This window comes from Molossus molossus, unplaced genomic scaffold (genome assembly GCF_014108415.1).
Source record: "Molossus molossus isolate mMolMol1 unplaced genomic scaffold, mMolMol1.p scaffold_m16_p_18, whole genome shotgun sequence".
Lineage (NCBI taxonomy): Eukaryota > Metazoa > Chordata > Mammalia > Chiroptera > Molossidae > Molossus > Molossus molossus.
In genome coordinates this window covers 22,456,226-22,468,540 of record NW_023425353.1, presented here as the reverse complement: position 1 = coordinate 22,468,540, position 12,315 = coordinate 22,456,226, and positions in this window count along the sequence as shown.

The window sequence follows — 12,315 nt, the reverse complement described above, 5'->3', positions numbered from 1 at the left end:
ATTAAACATCACAAGTAGTTTATTCCCTTACCATCTGGGCCAGCAGGCCAAATTCTGCCCTGAATTTTTTATCCCTCTATTCCCTTTGGCTGTTTTTACTGATATGGATGCCCTTTCTCATCAAAGAGTAGTTTTCTTCTCCCTTCCTGGTTTTCAGGAGACACCCCGGGATCCCTGTGACCTTTCCGTGAGAGATGTTCAGCCCAAAGACAACAGACACAGATGTAAAAGCATGCTGTTCTCTGTGCAATAAGGTCGGCGCAAGGCAGATGACAGAACCTGTCCCTCTCTTTAGCAAGCTTAAGTATGAGTGAGATTCAGAGAGGAAAATGACACCATGAAGACAACAAGATAACTGGGGTGTCGCGGATATGCTACACTAGAATAATTGGGGAAAGCCTTCCTTAGGTAGCACTGTCTCCATCCTGAGTGATGAGAGGGAGGAGGGGGCACAGTTACCAGAAAGGTGACTTGCGGGTAGAGCAAGGTCCACCAGACATTCCAAGATGGGAGTGGTCAGTGTGCAGTGGTCAGAAGACCTACTATCATCAATGGAGGAGACTGAAAGGACAAGAGGGAGTTAGAGGGGAGCCAGGTTCATACAGGACCTTCAAGGCCAGGGTAAGATTCAGATGTTACTCATGTTGTTGTGATGGGTGATCTGGAAGGCTTGAAGCGTGGGAGTAACATAAGAGAAGCTTCTTTCTAAAACGTGCCACTCTGTGGGCTCGGTATGTCTAAGTCTGGGCCATTACATTCCTACCTTCTCACACTGTCCCTCATTTCCATTGCTCCATTCTAGTTATGGATCCTATCACTACTAAGGCAATTATTCTAGTCTCTTTTTCTCTCCATGAAAACCAAGCAATTTGAGTTTAAGATTGGTTGTGTTTTAGCAACACTTCTGTTATTTTTTCTGAATATAAGTTAATGACATGATTGTAAAATATCAGAATAGGATATATCATCAAGAACATATGTAACCCTACCATGCCAAGAAAATCACCATGGAGAGAATGTTGGAGCATGTAGTTCAGGTACTTATTCCATACCTACATAATTCTACGTTTTTCTCTCATATAATTCAAAACACTCCATAATCTCTGTTTTAACCTACTTTTTCAATTTATCAAAATATTTGGACTTTTTAAATTAATATACGTGAATCATTTTATGGTATTAATAGTTATAAAATATTCATTTGAAGGGTTTCAGCACAATTTACTTTAATTCCCTTTGATGGACACTTATGTGGTTACCAACTGCTCACTGCTTTAATATCACGGCAATAAATATGTTTGCACATTTATCTCTTTAAAATGTCTAATTATTTCCTCCAGAGAGATGTTGAAAGGCTGGTCACGGGTTATATGCATTGAAATTAGTGACAGATACTGCCATATGATCATCTAGAAAGATAGTTCCAATTTACATCTGCATCAGGATTATTAACCTTAGAGAGAAAAGTTTGTGAAGGCAGAAGACTGAGAAAATACTGAAGGAAGGAGAGAAGTGATCAACACCAGGCTGGGAAATGAAAAGGCGAGACATTACTTAGGTAGGGCTCAGACCAAGCTAGGAGCAAATGCTCAACAATCTCACTCTCGTCTCTCTGTTTTGTTTTGGGCACATTTAATTAAAAATCTTAATTTAAACATACATGAAAGATATATTTTTACTTTAGAATATGTACTTTTGTATAGGTAGATAGATATTTGCACATATACTCTTTTACTCACCTGTAAATCAACATTTCTTCTTAGTATTAAAATACTCTTAGTCATTTACACAGGTCCAAAGCTCAAACGCATTGTTTAACATGCAGTTTGGGGATTATAACATAGACTGTCTATACTGTAGAGATATTAAATATATTTTAATTTTCTATTCATTCTTCTTCTTATAAATTGTCATATAACCATCTTTTGCTTTTGCCCATTTTTTCACTGAGTTACTTTAAATAATCTTAATACTTTGTAAAACACTTTATATATTACATATATGCTCCTTTGTGTATATATATATATATATATATATTGTCATAGTGATCATAACCAAGATTATTTTTAACAAAACCTCAAGGCAAAATTTAATTATATTCTATCCTCTCCTGTTCTCTGTATTTGTTACAGATATTTCTGTGTTAGTTAAACTGCTTGGGTTTTATTCTTTGTGACCAAATCCCTACATTAGGTAGAGCATACCAATACTGAGGCCAAAGTGGTGGGGGCTAAACATGATTGGAAAAAGCTCCAGAGAAAACTCCTAATTTTAGGCAAACACCATGCTAAGGTTTTCCTTGTGTTCCTGAAAAAGATTATGACTTGGGACAAGTAAGCCCACTGGTAGAAAGATAACTCATTGCATAAGTCTTCTTCCAAGTAGGCCACTTTCATCTTCGCGTACAAAGGATAGCACACTGCCACCACAGACAAATATCTTCAAGGCTATAGGTTGCCCAAATTCAGAGACTGAACTCTGGTAAACAAAAATGATCAGAATTTGTCAAAAGCATGTTATTTCCATGGTCACAGAAGTCTTTGTGAATAGCAAAGCTAATTATTTTACATAATTATCAAACAAAATTATAAAGTTTTCAACTTAATAGGACTCTGGACTTAAAAAAGAAGCCCTCGCCCTTCCCCAAATATATACATATGTATTTTAGGAAACTCTGATAATGAGGAGTCATTTTCTAGGAGTTTATGTATAAATTTCATATACTAGCAAATATGAATACATCTGCTATTAAAAGCACAAGTGTGCCCCCTTCTGAATGAATGAGATATTGAGTCCTATATTTGCTCTTAAAATGACAAGCTTCCTCCTTTCTGGACCAAACTGCATGAATGAAGATGGACAAATACCAGCAGTGAATTTTAAGGGCACTCTTTTCTAGGATCATTTATGATTGAAGACATTTAAAAAATATATATTCTGATACCTGATTTGTCATTTTATATTTGTCTTTTTCCATAGCTGGAATCTTCTAAAATAAAGTACCCAAGGTAAAAAAAAAAAAAAAGATCTCAGTCTGGACAGAGAATCAAAAGGCAGGTTGCTATATAACTCAGATAGAGTGGGAAGAGTTGGGCAGACAGTTGGCAACCCTTTCCGAAGCTGAAATTATGATAAAGATGCCAGGAAGAAGTGAGTGGCATTCCACTGAGACAATTCAATTGTTTTGAAAGACAGTGACTACATAAGCTAAGTACTTGTTGACTTCATTCTAACTATGCTCTGTTTACCAGCTGAGGAAATAAAGGCTCAGAATGATTCGGTGGATTTCGGAAAATCATTTCAAGAGTAAGCCATACTTTCTGTCAATTCTTGGTTCTACCTACAGTAAAACACAGTACTCCAAATTAATCACTCAGATAATATATGGTGGATTACATCTTTAAATCAATTCATTTCAATCTAGATTCTCCCTTTGTCTCTCCTTTAAACTTAGAACCCCAAACAATTTTTTTGACCAAAACATGGTATCATATTTAATTTGAGTATCTTGGGCAACTTGACTATTATAAAATGTTATGGAAATGAATTATTGATGATGACAATGAAAACAGCAATAGTTATGATAATGAAAATAATAATGCGAGAGTTCTAACATTATTGAATGTTGATAGTTACATGATGTCTTAAATCTCAGTTAAATTAAAATCACTTGAATGAATGGATGGATGAATTTAAAACTAAGTTCTCCAGTTCATAGTCAGAAAATAGGGTCCTTTGTTGTATATCTGTGATTATAGAGGCAAAACAGCTTGTCTTCTTTCAAATACAAAGGCAGGCTGATTAAGCCAATAACTACTGTGGTCGGTTTTAGTGAAACAGGTAGCTACATCATTTACCTTCCTTCACAAATCCTATTGTATCAATAAATTTAAAACTAAAGATAGATATTGATGAAATCTATATAAATATATAGGATTTTTTCTCTTTAGCAAACTCCATCATTTCTTGGCCATTTGACTTAGGTTGAATTTGCTTTTCCACATAGTATGTAAAAAATCTACATCTTCCATATAAATAGATTCTTCTTTTCTTTCCCCCACTTCTGCATTTCCAGAAAACACCAACTGTTGATGCTATCAGAACTTTGGATGAAATAAACATGTTGAATAGAATTAGCCTATCATCAACTTAAATTCTTTTCAACACTATTCTTTCATGAAACTACAAAGATTCTACATAGTAGAACATTCCACACAGCAGAACCTTCCCAACAATGAATTTATTTCTGAAGGGAGTCTTTAGAATACTGCATTAAAAAACTTAGAGAATGTTACATCTTTAAACTGTTGTCCTCAATGGATAAAACTAACTGATAAAAGCACATTTGTACATGTCAGTTGCCGTGTGGCTTACACTTTTGCTAATGATCAACTCCAAGATTAAATCAGTTATTGGACAAATATCATTATGAAACCATGGAATGTAACACTAACTCCCATGTTTTCTCCTGAAGTCACATCCCTAACGTGCACCAATGTTTATACACATTTAACCCATGCTCATTCCTTCCTACTTCAGGATTCAAACTCAACAACTGGATTTAGAGTGGCAATCTATTAATTGGATAATATATTCATTTTCAAAGAACCCTATTGAATCAACATATATAAAAAGCTCTTTGACTTCATAGGCATTATATATCCATTGCCAACAATACATCCTCAGCTAAAACATATGCTATGTGATCAACACAGTCATTGTTGATGATTCATGAGTTCAAGGAACCATTTGGTAAACAACCTTCATAGTTCTTATTTAGAGAACTTTAAAACATGCAGGCTAGTAATTACATTGAATAATAGTTTAATTTAATTTGTAAAATACCTCTAGCGGGTTGTTTATTTCTTTTCCACTATGTGATATGTTTCATACAGAAAGGAGCTATACATACTCATAAATAGACACAAGAGAGAATTAATATGAAAAATAAATGTATTTCATTCTATTTTTTTAAATTGTAGCAATTAAGCCCCTACTTCCTTTGCTAATTATTCCTTCCTCCACTCCATACATATACCACATGAACTTTTAAATAACACCACATGTTTTCTTCTCAGATGAAACACTTCTAATATTATTATATTTTTGTCAGGAGGTTTTTTATCTTTCTGTGTGTCTATATGATGTGTTTATCACTGTGTCATCAAATTATTTTTCTTAGATAACTGCAAATCACTTCTCCTTTGCAAATTTGGTAACTGCAGACCTCTCTCTATCCTATGCTCCCTGCTTGAGTGACAGCCCTGAGACAGAGACCTGAGTAATAAGACATTCCACCAACTTGGCTACATAGATCGGTTTGAGGATGTACACCAATGAAGACATGTCCAACCTCATTGGGAATCACGAATTAAAACAACAATAAGACACCACTACACATTTTGTAGAATGGCTAAAATCTCCAACACTGGCCAGGATGTGGATAAACAGGAACTCTCACTTATTGATGCTAGGAATGCAGAATGGTATTGGAAAACAGTTAGCAGCTCCCTATAAAGCTAAAAGTAGTCTTACAATATGATCTCCCAATTATGCTCTATGTTATTTATCCATGTGATTTAAAAATGTACGTTCACACAGAACCTACACGAGTGTTTATAGTAACCTAATTCAAAACTGCCAATCCTTGGATGCATTCAAAGTGTCCTTCAATAGGGGAATAAATAAACTATGGTATATCCATACAATGGAATATTACTCAGCAATAAAACAAAATGGGCTTTCAAGCTGCAAACAGACATGTGTAACCTTAAATAATATTGCTAAAGGAAAGAAACCAGTCTGAAAAGGCTAAATACTCTCTGATTCCAACTACATGACATTCTGTAAAAAGTAAAATATCACTGGCTGTCAGAAGTTCAGCAGGAGGGAGGGAAGGATGCATAGGCACAGGACATTTTTAGGGGAGTGAAACTATTTCTTGTGATACTATAAAGGCAGGTACCCGACACTGTGCATTTGTCTAAACCTATATAATTGTACAATGCAAAGTGTGAACCCTAATGTAAGCTATGGACTCTAGTTAACAAAATGTCAATACTGGTTTACCCACTGTAGCAAATGTACCACACTAATGAACACTGTTAATAGGGGACTCTGTGTGTGTAGGGGAAAAAGTATATGAGAACTCTGTACTTTCTGCTCAATCTATCTGTAAACATAAAACTGCTCTAAAAAAATATAGTCTATTAATGAAGAACAACAACAGGTCCAATGAAACACAACTCCAAATATTGTGTTAGAATTACCAAAAAGGAAGGCACCTTAAAGACATGGTAGGGGGCTACCACATGAAGAACGCCTGCCCTGCCCTGGCCAGTTTGGCTCAGTAGTTAGAGTGTCAGCCTGGGGACCCAAGAGTTCTGGGTTCGGTTCCCACTAAGGGTAGATACCTGGGCTGCAGTTTATCCCCGGCCCTGGTTGGGGTTGTGTGGGTGGCAACCAATCGATATGTCTCTCTCACATGGATATTTCTCTCTCTCTCTTCCTCCCTCTCTCCCTTCTGCTCTATCTGAAAATAAATGCAAAAATGTCCCTGGTGGGGATTAAAAAAAAAAGAAAAGAATACCTGCCCATAAATAAAGCCAATTACCAGTCACACAAGGCAAATCACAGGTAAAGAGAGAGAGAACAGGTGATGGAATCTTGCCTGTTCTCTGCTTTCTGGGGGCTTGAACCCTACAATTGTGTCACCCATCAGAACACCTTTAAGTGAGATTAATTTGGGTTTTCTGCCACTTGCTTAAAGACTCCTGAATACTACAATTCTATAGGTACACATCCATATTGCAATGCTAACTGTGTTAGAACCAGAGGGTATTTTTAGAGTGCAGAGGAAACATTTTCAGATAACATAGTAATAGACCTCCGGAAATGGACTTAAAGACAATGAAACAGAGTTTGTCTAAGCAGTGTTTCCTACACTGGACGTGGCGGGGCCCTGGCTGGTCAATGGGACTCCCTCAGTGGCTCCTGGGGAACAAGCCAAGGCAGCAGGTGGACACAGGCGGGGAGCAGACAGGGCTCTCAACCTCAGCAACAGCAGCTCTTCCTCTGTATTTCATTTGCTGGCCATCTTTGTAAGTACTTCTTTGAACAAAGGATTGTTCAGTCAAAACATAGTTTGAAAACACCTAAATTTGGGACATGAGTAGTTCCCAAGTTCAAGCCACACCCAGTTCCAGCGAAGGCCTCCCAGGGAACCATTGAGCAGCACTCGAAACACCTGAATAATTACCTGAACACTGAACTCAGTGATGACTTGTTAGAACAGATGACCTGCCAACTTTCTCTGAAGGGACAACTGGTCTCCACAGGCATCAGAGCACTTGGCACCTTGGAAGATCCCTTGATGTCATAATGTGGTGAATAAGGGGGAGACAAGGCATCTACACAGAGCTGTTCTGAGAGCAAGAACAAAAGGACACAGATTGCAGCACATACTTTGTGGACCAGGACTCTGATTTTATGGAAAACCTCTCAAGATGGTCTTTGCAAATTGCTGTTTCTTCCTAGCATCTTCTCTCCCATGGTACTTGCTGAAATAAACACATGGAATGGAGCCCCCAGAGTTTGCTCAGACCACAGAGCCTGCTGCTGTTACACTGACGCCTGGTTCACTTGTCATAGTCCCACTATTAGAAGTGGCTCCTTTGGTCTCAGTGCCAAACCAGTGCAGTGGCCGGCAGGCAACACACTGCTCTGTCATCTTGGATCGCCTCACAGTCCCGGACCATCCTGTCCCAATCTGCTTCAAGTCAACATTCCTTAACCCAGTTTTTCTCTAGGCAACTTCTAACACATCTAATTTAATTTTGTTTTCTTCTTGTTGTTTTTTAAAAAATATTCACCCGAGGACATGCTTAGATAGAGGGAGGGAGAGAAACATTGACGTAAGAGAGAAACATGGATCAGGCATGCACCCCCAGCGGGGAGCTAACACACAACCCAGATACGTGCCCTGACCACGTATCGAACCGGTAACTTCGGCGCACAGGGCGACGTTCAACCCAATGAGCTACTCTGGCTCATTAAGTTTTTAATATTAATGATCATTCTTGTTGAACAAAACTCTTGCTTTCTGGCAAACATTTTTTGTATCTGTTAAAAGACTTGTATCAAGCTATAAGAATATAGTAACAAACATGATAATAATTGTAACACAACTTATGACCGTGTCACAATTTACTTCCGAAAGACTTTGAAATGTATTATACTATTTTAGGAGCTTCTAATTTCTACATGAAACAATGACTAACTTTTCCAAGGTGGCCTGAGGATTCCTCCCTCAAATAACTGTCTACTTAACAGGAACAATGGGCGATTCTGCCAACTGGGGTTCCTGCTGCTCCTGTGGTTTCCCATATTGCTGTGTAGGAAGCAATCGTGACACCAGCTTCTGAGCTAACCATGGAAACAGCACATCTCACACACACCTACTCTCCACAAACCATCATGGGCAGTTTTCCTCTTTCATATTTGTAGGGGAAAAAAAAAAAAAAAAAAAGGCGGGGGGAGAGCAGATGATTTCTGTTTCTTGAGGGGGTGGAGACATAAATTCCCCAGCTATTTCTTGCACATCACAGCCATGGAAAGGTTTCAAGAAAGAGCTGGGGCAGAACTGAATAATTTTGGACTCTGATCTTGCTTCTACTGCTTTCTCAAGAGGGGTGCACCATAAGGATGTTTTTCTTTTATCTCAAAGTTCCGGCAAATGTTTCCGAGAATGTGGATTAATCCAATTGCGGGGAAGCTGTTTTCGGTTGTAAGGAACATGAAAAGCAATTTTTATGAGCATTCCGAATGACTATTTTTATGTCAATAATATTAAAGATGAAAAAGTAGCAGGTAAATTTCTACTTTTAATTAGCTACATTTGAAGGCCAATGTAATTTTTATGGAAGCATGTACACTTTGATAAATGTACATCCTTTAAGGACTACTTTCTGATAGATTGAGCTGTATGGGATTTTGCTATGGGATTCCTTTCTCACTAAACAATCTCATGAAATTTTGAACCTGCGTATTGACCATTATGTCTAAAAGGTAATAATCCACATTGTAGCTCAGTTTTCACCTATAAGGTTTAGCTTTTAAGATAGTCATTTGCAAGTTTAAATAAGGTCTTGTACAAGCCTAAAAAAAAAAATCTCAAGCAGTCAGTTCAGGCTCTGCCAAGTGTTGGATCTGAATCCCACGCACATAAACTTTATGGTTACATATGAGTTCAAATACATTTTCCTGTACAGATGGATGCTAGTATTTTCACTGTTAGATGGAAACAATACATGTTACATTTATAAGAGAATGCCGAGACGGAGTCAGGGGCTCATGCTGTGACAGAGTGAGCTGCAAGACTATCACTTTATCAGGCAGATGTGGTCCAGACGGTATCATATAAACTGAGGCCCACTGTGAGGCAGCAAGCTGGCTATTTCTTTTCACCAGCTCAACTAGCTCCACCACACGGACAGTGCAGTCAGTTTCCAGCACACTTGACTCACCACTGTTTGAACAAGATTCTACTTTTCATTTGAGGAAATTTTTCTTATTCAATTTTTGTACATAAAGTAAGAGTATTTTGATATCCTTAAGCAGCGCAGTATTTTATATTTGCATGATTCCATTTATAAAAATGTTGCTGTACCATAAGAGAGGTGCCCAGCACATGGGAGATGCCCTCACACAGTCAGTCTGACCTTTTGCTTTAGCCATGGTCATTTACGTTCTGTGACACCAATGCCCATGTACACATCATGATGGAGAAGGAAAAGTCTACACTGGAATAAACTGCATTTATTGTTCTTGCCCCTGCTAACGTATATTTGATTTGTCTTTTCAGCATCAGGTTGATCATGTGTGACCCACAGAGTACATTCCTAACTTTTATCTCTACAAAGACTTCAGCTCTGTGCATTCAGAATGCACCTAAAGAGACATGGACAATGGGACCCTGTGACATTTTCCTGTGGTATTCTGAGCTTCTGAGGAAGGGCTTCAGAGATTATATCATGTAGCCTATTCAATTTTACAGCTGAAGTTCCTCAGACCCAGAGAAGTAAGCCTAAGTGTCCTCCAACGTTCCTCGCCCTGAGGCCAGAGCCTGGTCTACTGAACCCTTCACTCCATGTGGTCAATGTGGTGTGTGTCATCCTGCCTAGCTGTTTATTAACTGAGGTCACACCGTAGGAGGTTCAAGGAGAGACGCAGAAGAAGGGAACAAACTCATGAGCAGTTCTTTTGGTCAAGATCTTCTGTTCTAGAGCAAGATCACTTGGGCTTGTAACCCACCCCTGTCAATTCCCAGCTGAACAAGTTACTTAACCTAACTGTGTATTTCTTAATGTGTCAAATGGCAAATTCAGAACCAACTTCTTGGGGTGTGTGATCTGAGGACTCAGCAGACATGGAATGCTTAGCGTAGAGTGCTCAGTAAATGTTGGCCACTGTGATCAGTGTGACTGTTACCAGTGCATCTATTTCTAAATAAGTCGTCCACTGCAGAACGTTCTTCAGAACATTTTCTTCCCTGTGTGTAAGTTGCCAGTCTTCATTTCTTTCCCTTTCTTCTCCAGAATGAAAAAACAATAGTCTGAAAAAAATACTGTATGTCTAAATTTCATGGGACTAAACAATGGATTTTCCAAGGAATGTGTATGGGAATTTAATTTCACTCCATCCAATAAAACCTATTCAGGAGAATTAACACCCAGTGTAATGGGGGTGGGGTACCCGGAACGAAAGGATGCAGGATTTCTCTTACTGCTGGATGTTGATTTTTTTCCAAATGGCTTGTGAGTTCTCCGGGAAAATCCTGGCAAATACCTGTATTAGTGATTATTAAGTTTCCTCTACAGTTGAAATACTATAGTATACTACAGTAAGAAATGACAAAGCCATTGTTTATTGTTCTGAAAAAGAGAATTTTAGAACCCTCTAGGGAAACTATTTCTTGCACAAAATGATGGTTTTACAAAACACTTAAGCAGGATTTCAATCAATAAAATGCTCTCTCTACAGAAGTAAAAGATTAAACAAGAAGTTGTTGTAAACCAACTAATATCTGCTAATGAAAATAAACACAACTGACAATCAGTATTTTTCATGTAGTACAAAATATTGTTGGATTGCAAAAATAAAAGTTTAATTAAAATAATGCACTTTTACTACACTTTAGCACTAAGTCTTAACCCACAGCGTATTCTTATCATTCATATGGAATCTATATAACACAACACGTATGCATGCCAACATTAAAAAACAAAACAAAACAACTTCTGGGTTGTTTGTTTCTTGTTGCTTTTTTTTTATTATTATGCTTGTGTTTAATAAAATCCCAAATTCACCTTGTGTTTTTTACAAAAAAAAATGAAAAAAAGAGAAATCAAAGTAATAGATAGTTGTCAGTTAAATGACTGCTTGCTTGTGAATTATTAATATCAATTTTTTTTTTTTATCCTCACCTGAGGACATTTTCTCATTTATCTTCAGATAGAGCGGCAGGGAGAGAGGGAGTATACAGAGAGAAACATCAATGTGAGAGAGACACATCGACTGGTCACCACCCACATGACCCCAACCGGGGCTGGGGACAAACTTCAACCGAGGTACATGCCCTTAGTGGGAACTGAATCCAGGACTATCCGGTCCACGGGCTGATGCTCTAACCGATGAGCCAAACTGGCCAGGGTTAATATCAATTCTTTAAGATTTAAAGACTGTCCTTACTAACCGAGTCACAAATTCCAATCTCTGGCGGGCATTCTGGAATAAAGCTGTAGAGCTCACGTCTCCCGGTCTGGACTCTAGGTTGTACTCCAGTTCAATTCCATCCTCAGCCAAGGTCTCAGTTTTCTCCTCTTCAAAAGGAGGTCAATGACAGTGTGTATCTGGTAAAAATGCTTCGCAGAAATGCCTGGCACATAACTAAGTGTGCAAATGCATCCACGGCATTGTTTTTCCTAGGCAGTGTTCAAATGGCATTTATTCAGCAAAACTCAATTGATTTTAAAATGAGCTGAAACCAATTATTTTTCTCTGGATCCGAGTCTCTTTGGTCATGCAGCGTGTGAGATTTTCACACAGTAAACAGTTAACATTTAATATATTAAGCTTATTTTGGCTCCTTCTTCTTTACTTAGACCCCGAGAGTGAGCTTATTTATTTCTTTTTACTCTTCTACCCCCACTGTCCTGCTTCTCCCATTGCTCATATAGATCTTGGGGCTCTGCCCCCATTTCTACCACTACAAGATTCTGCGCGTGTCATGTAGGCTTCTCAGCCCGGTGCTATGGC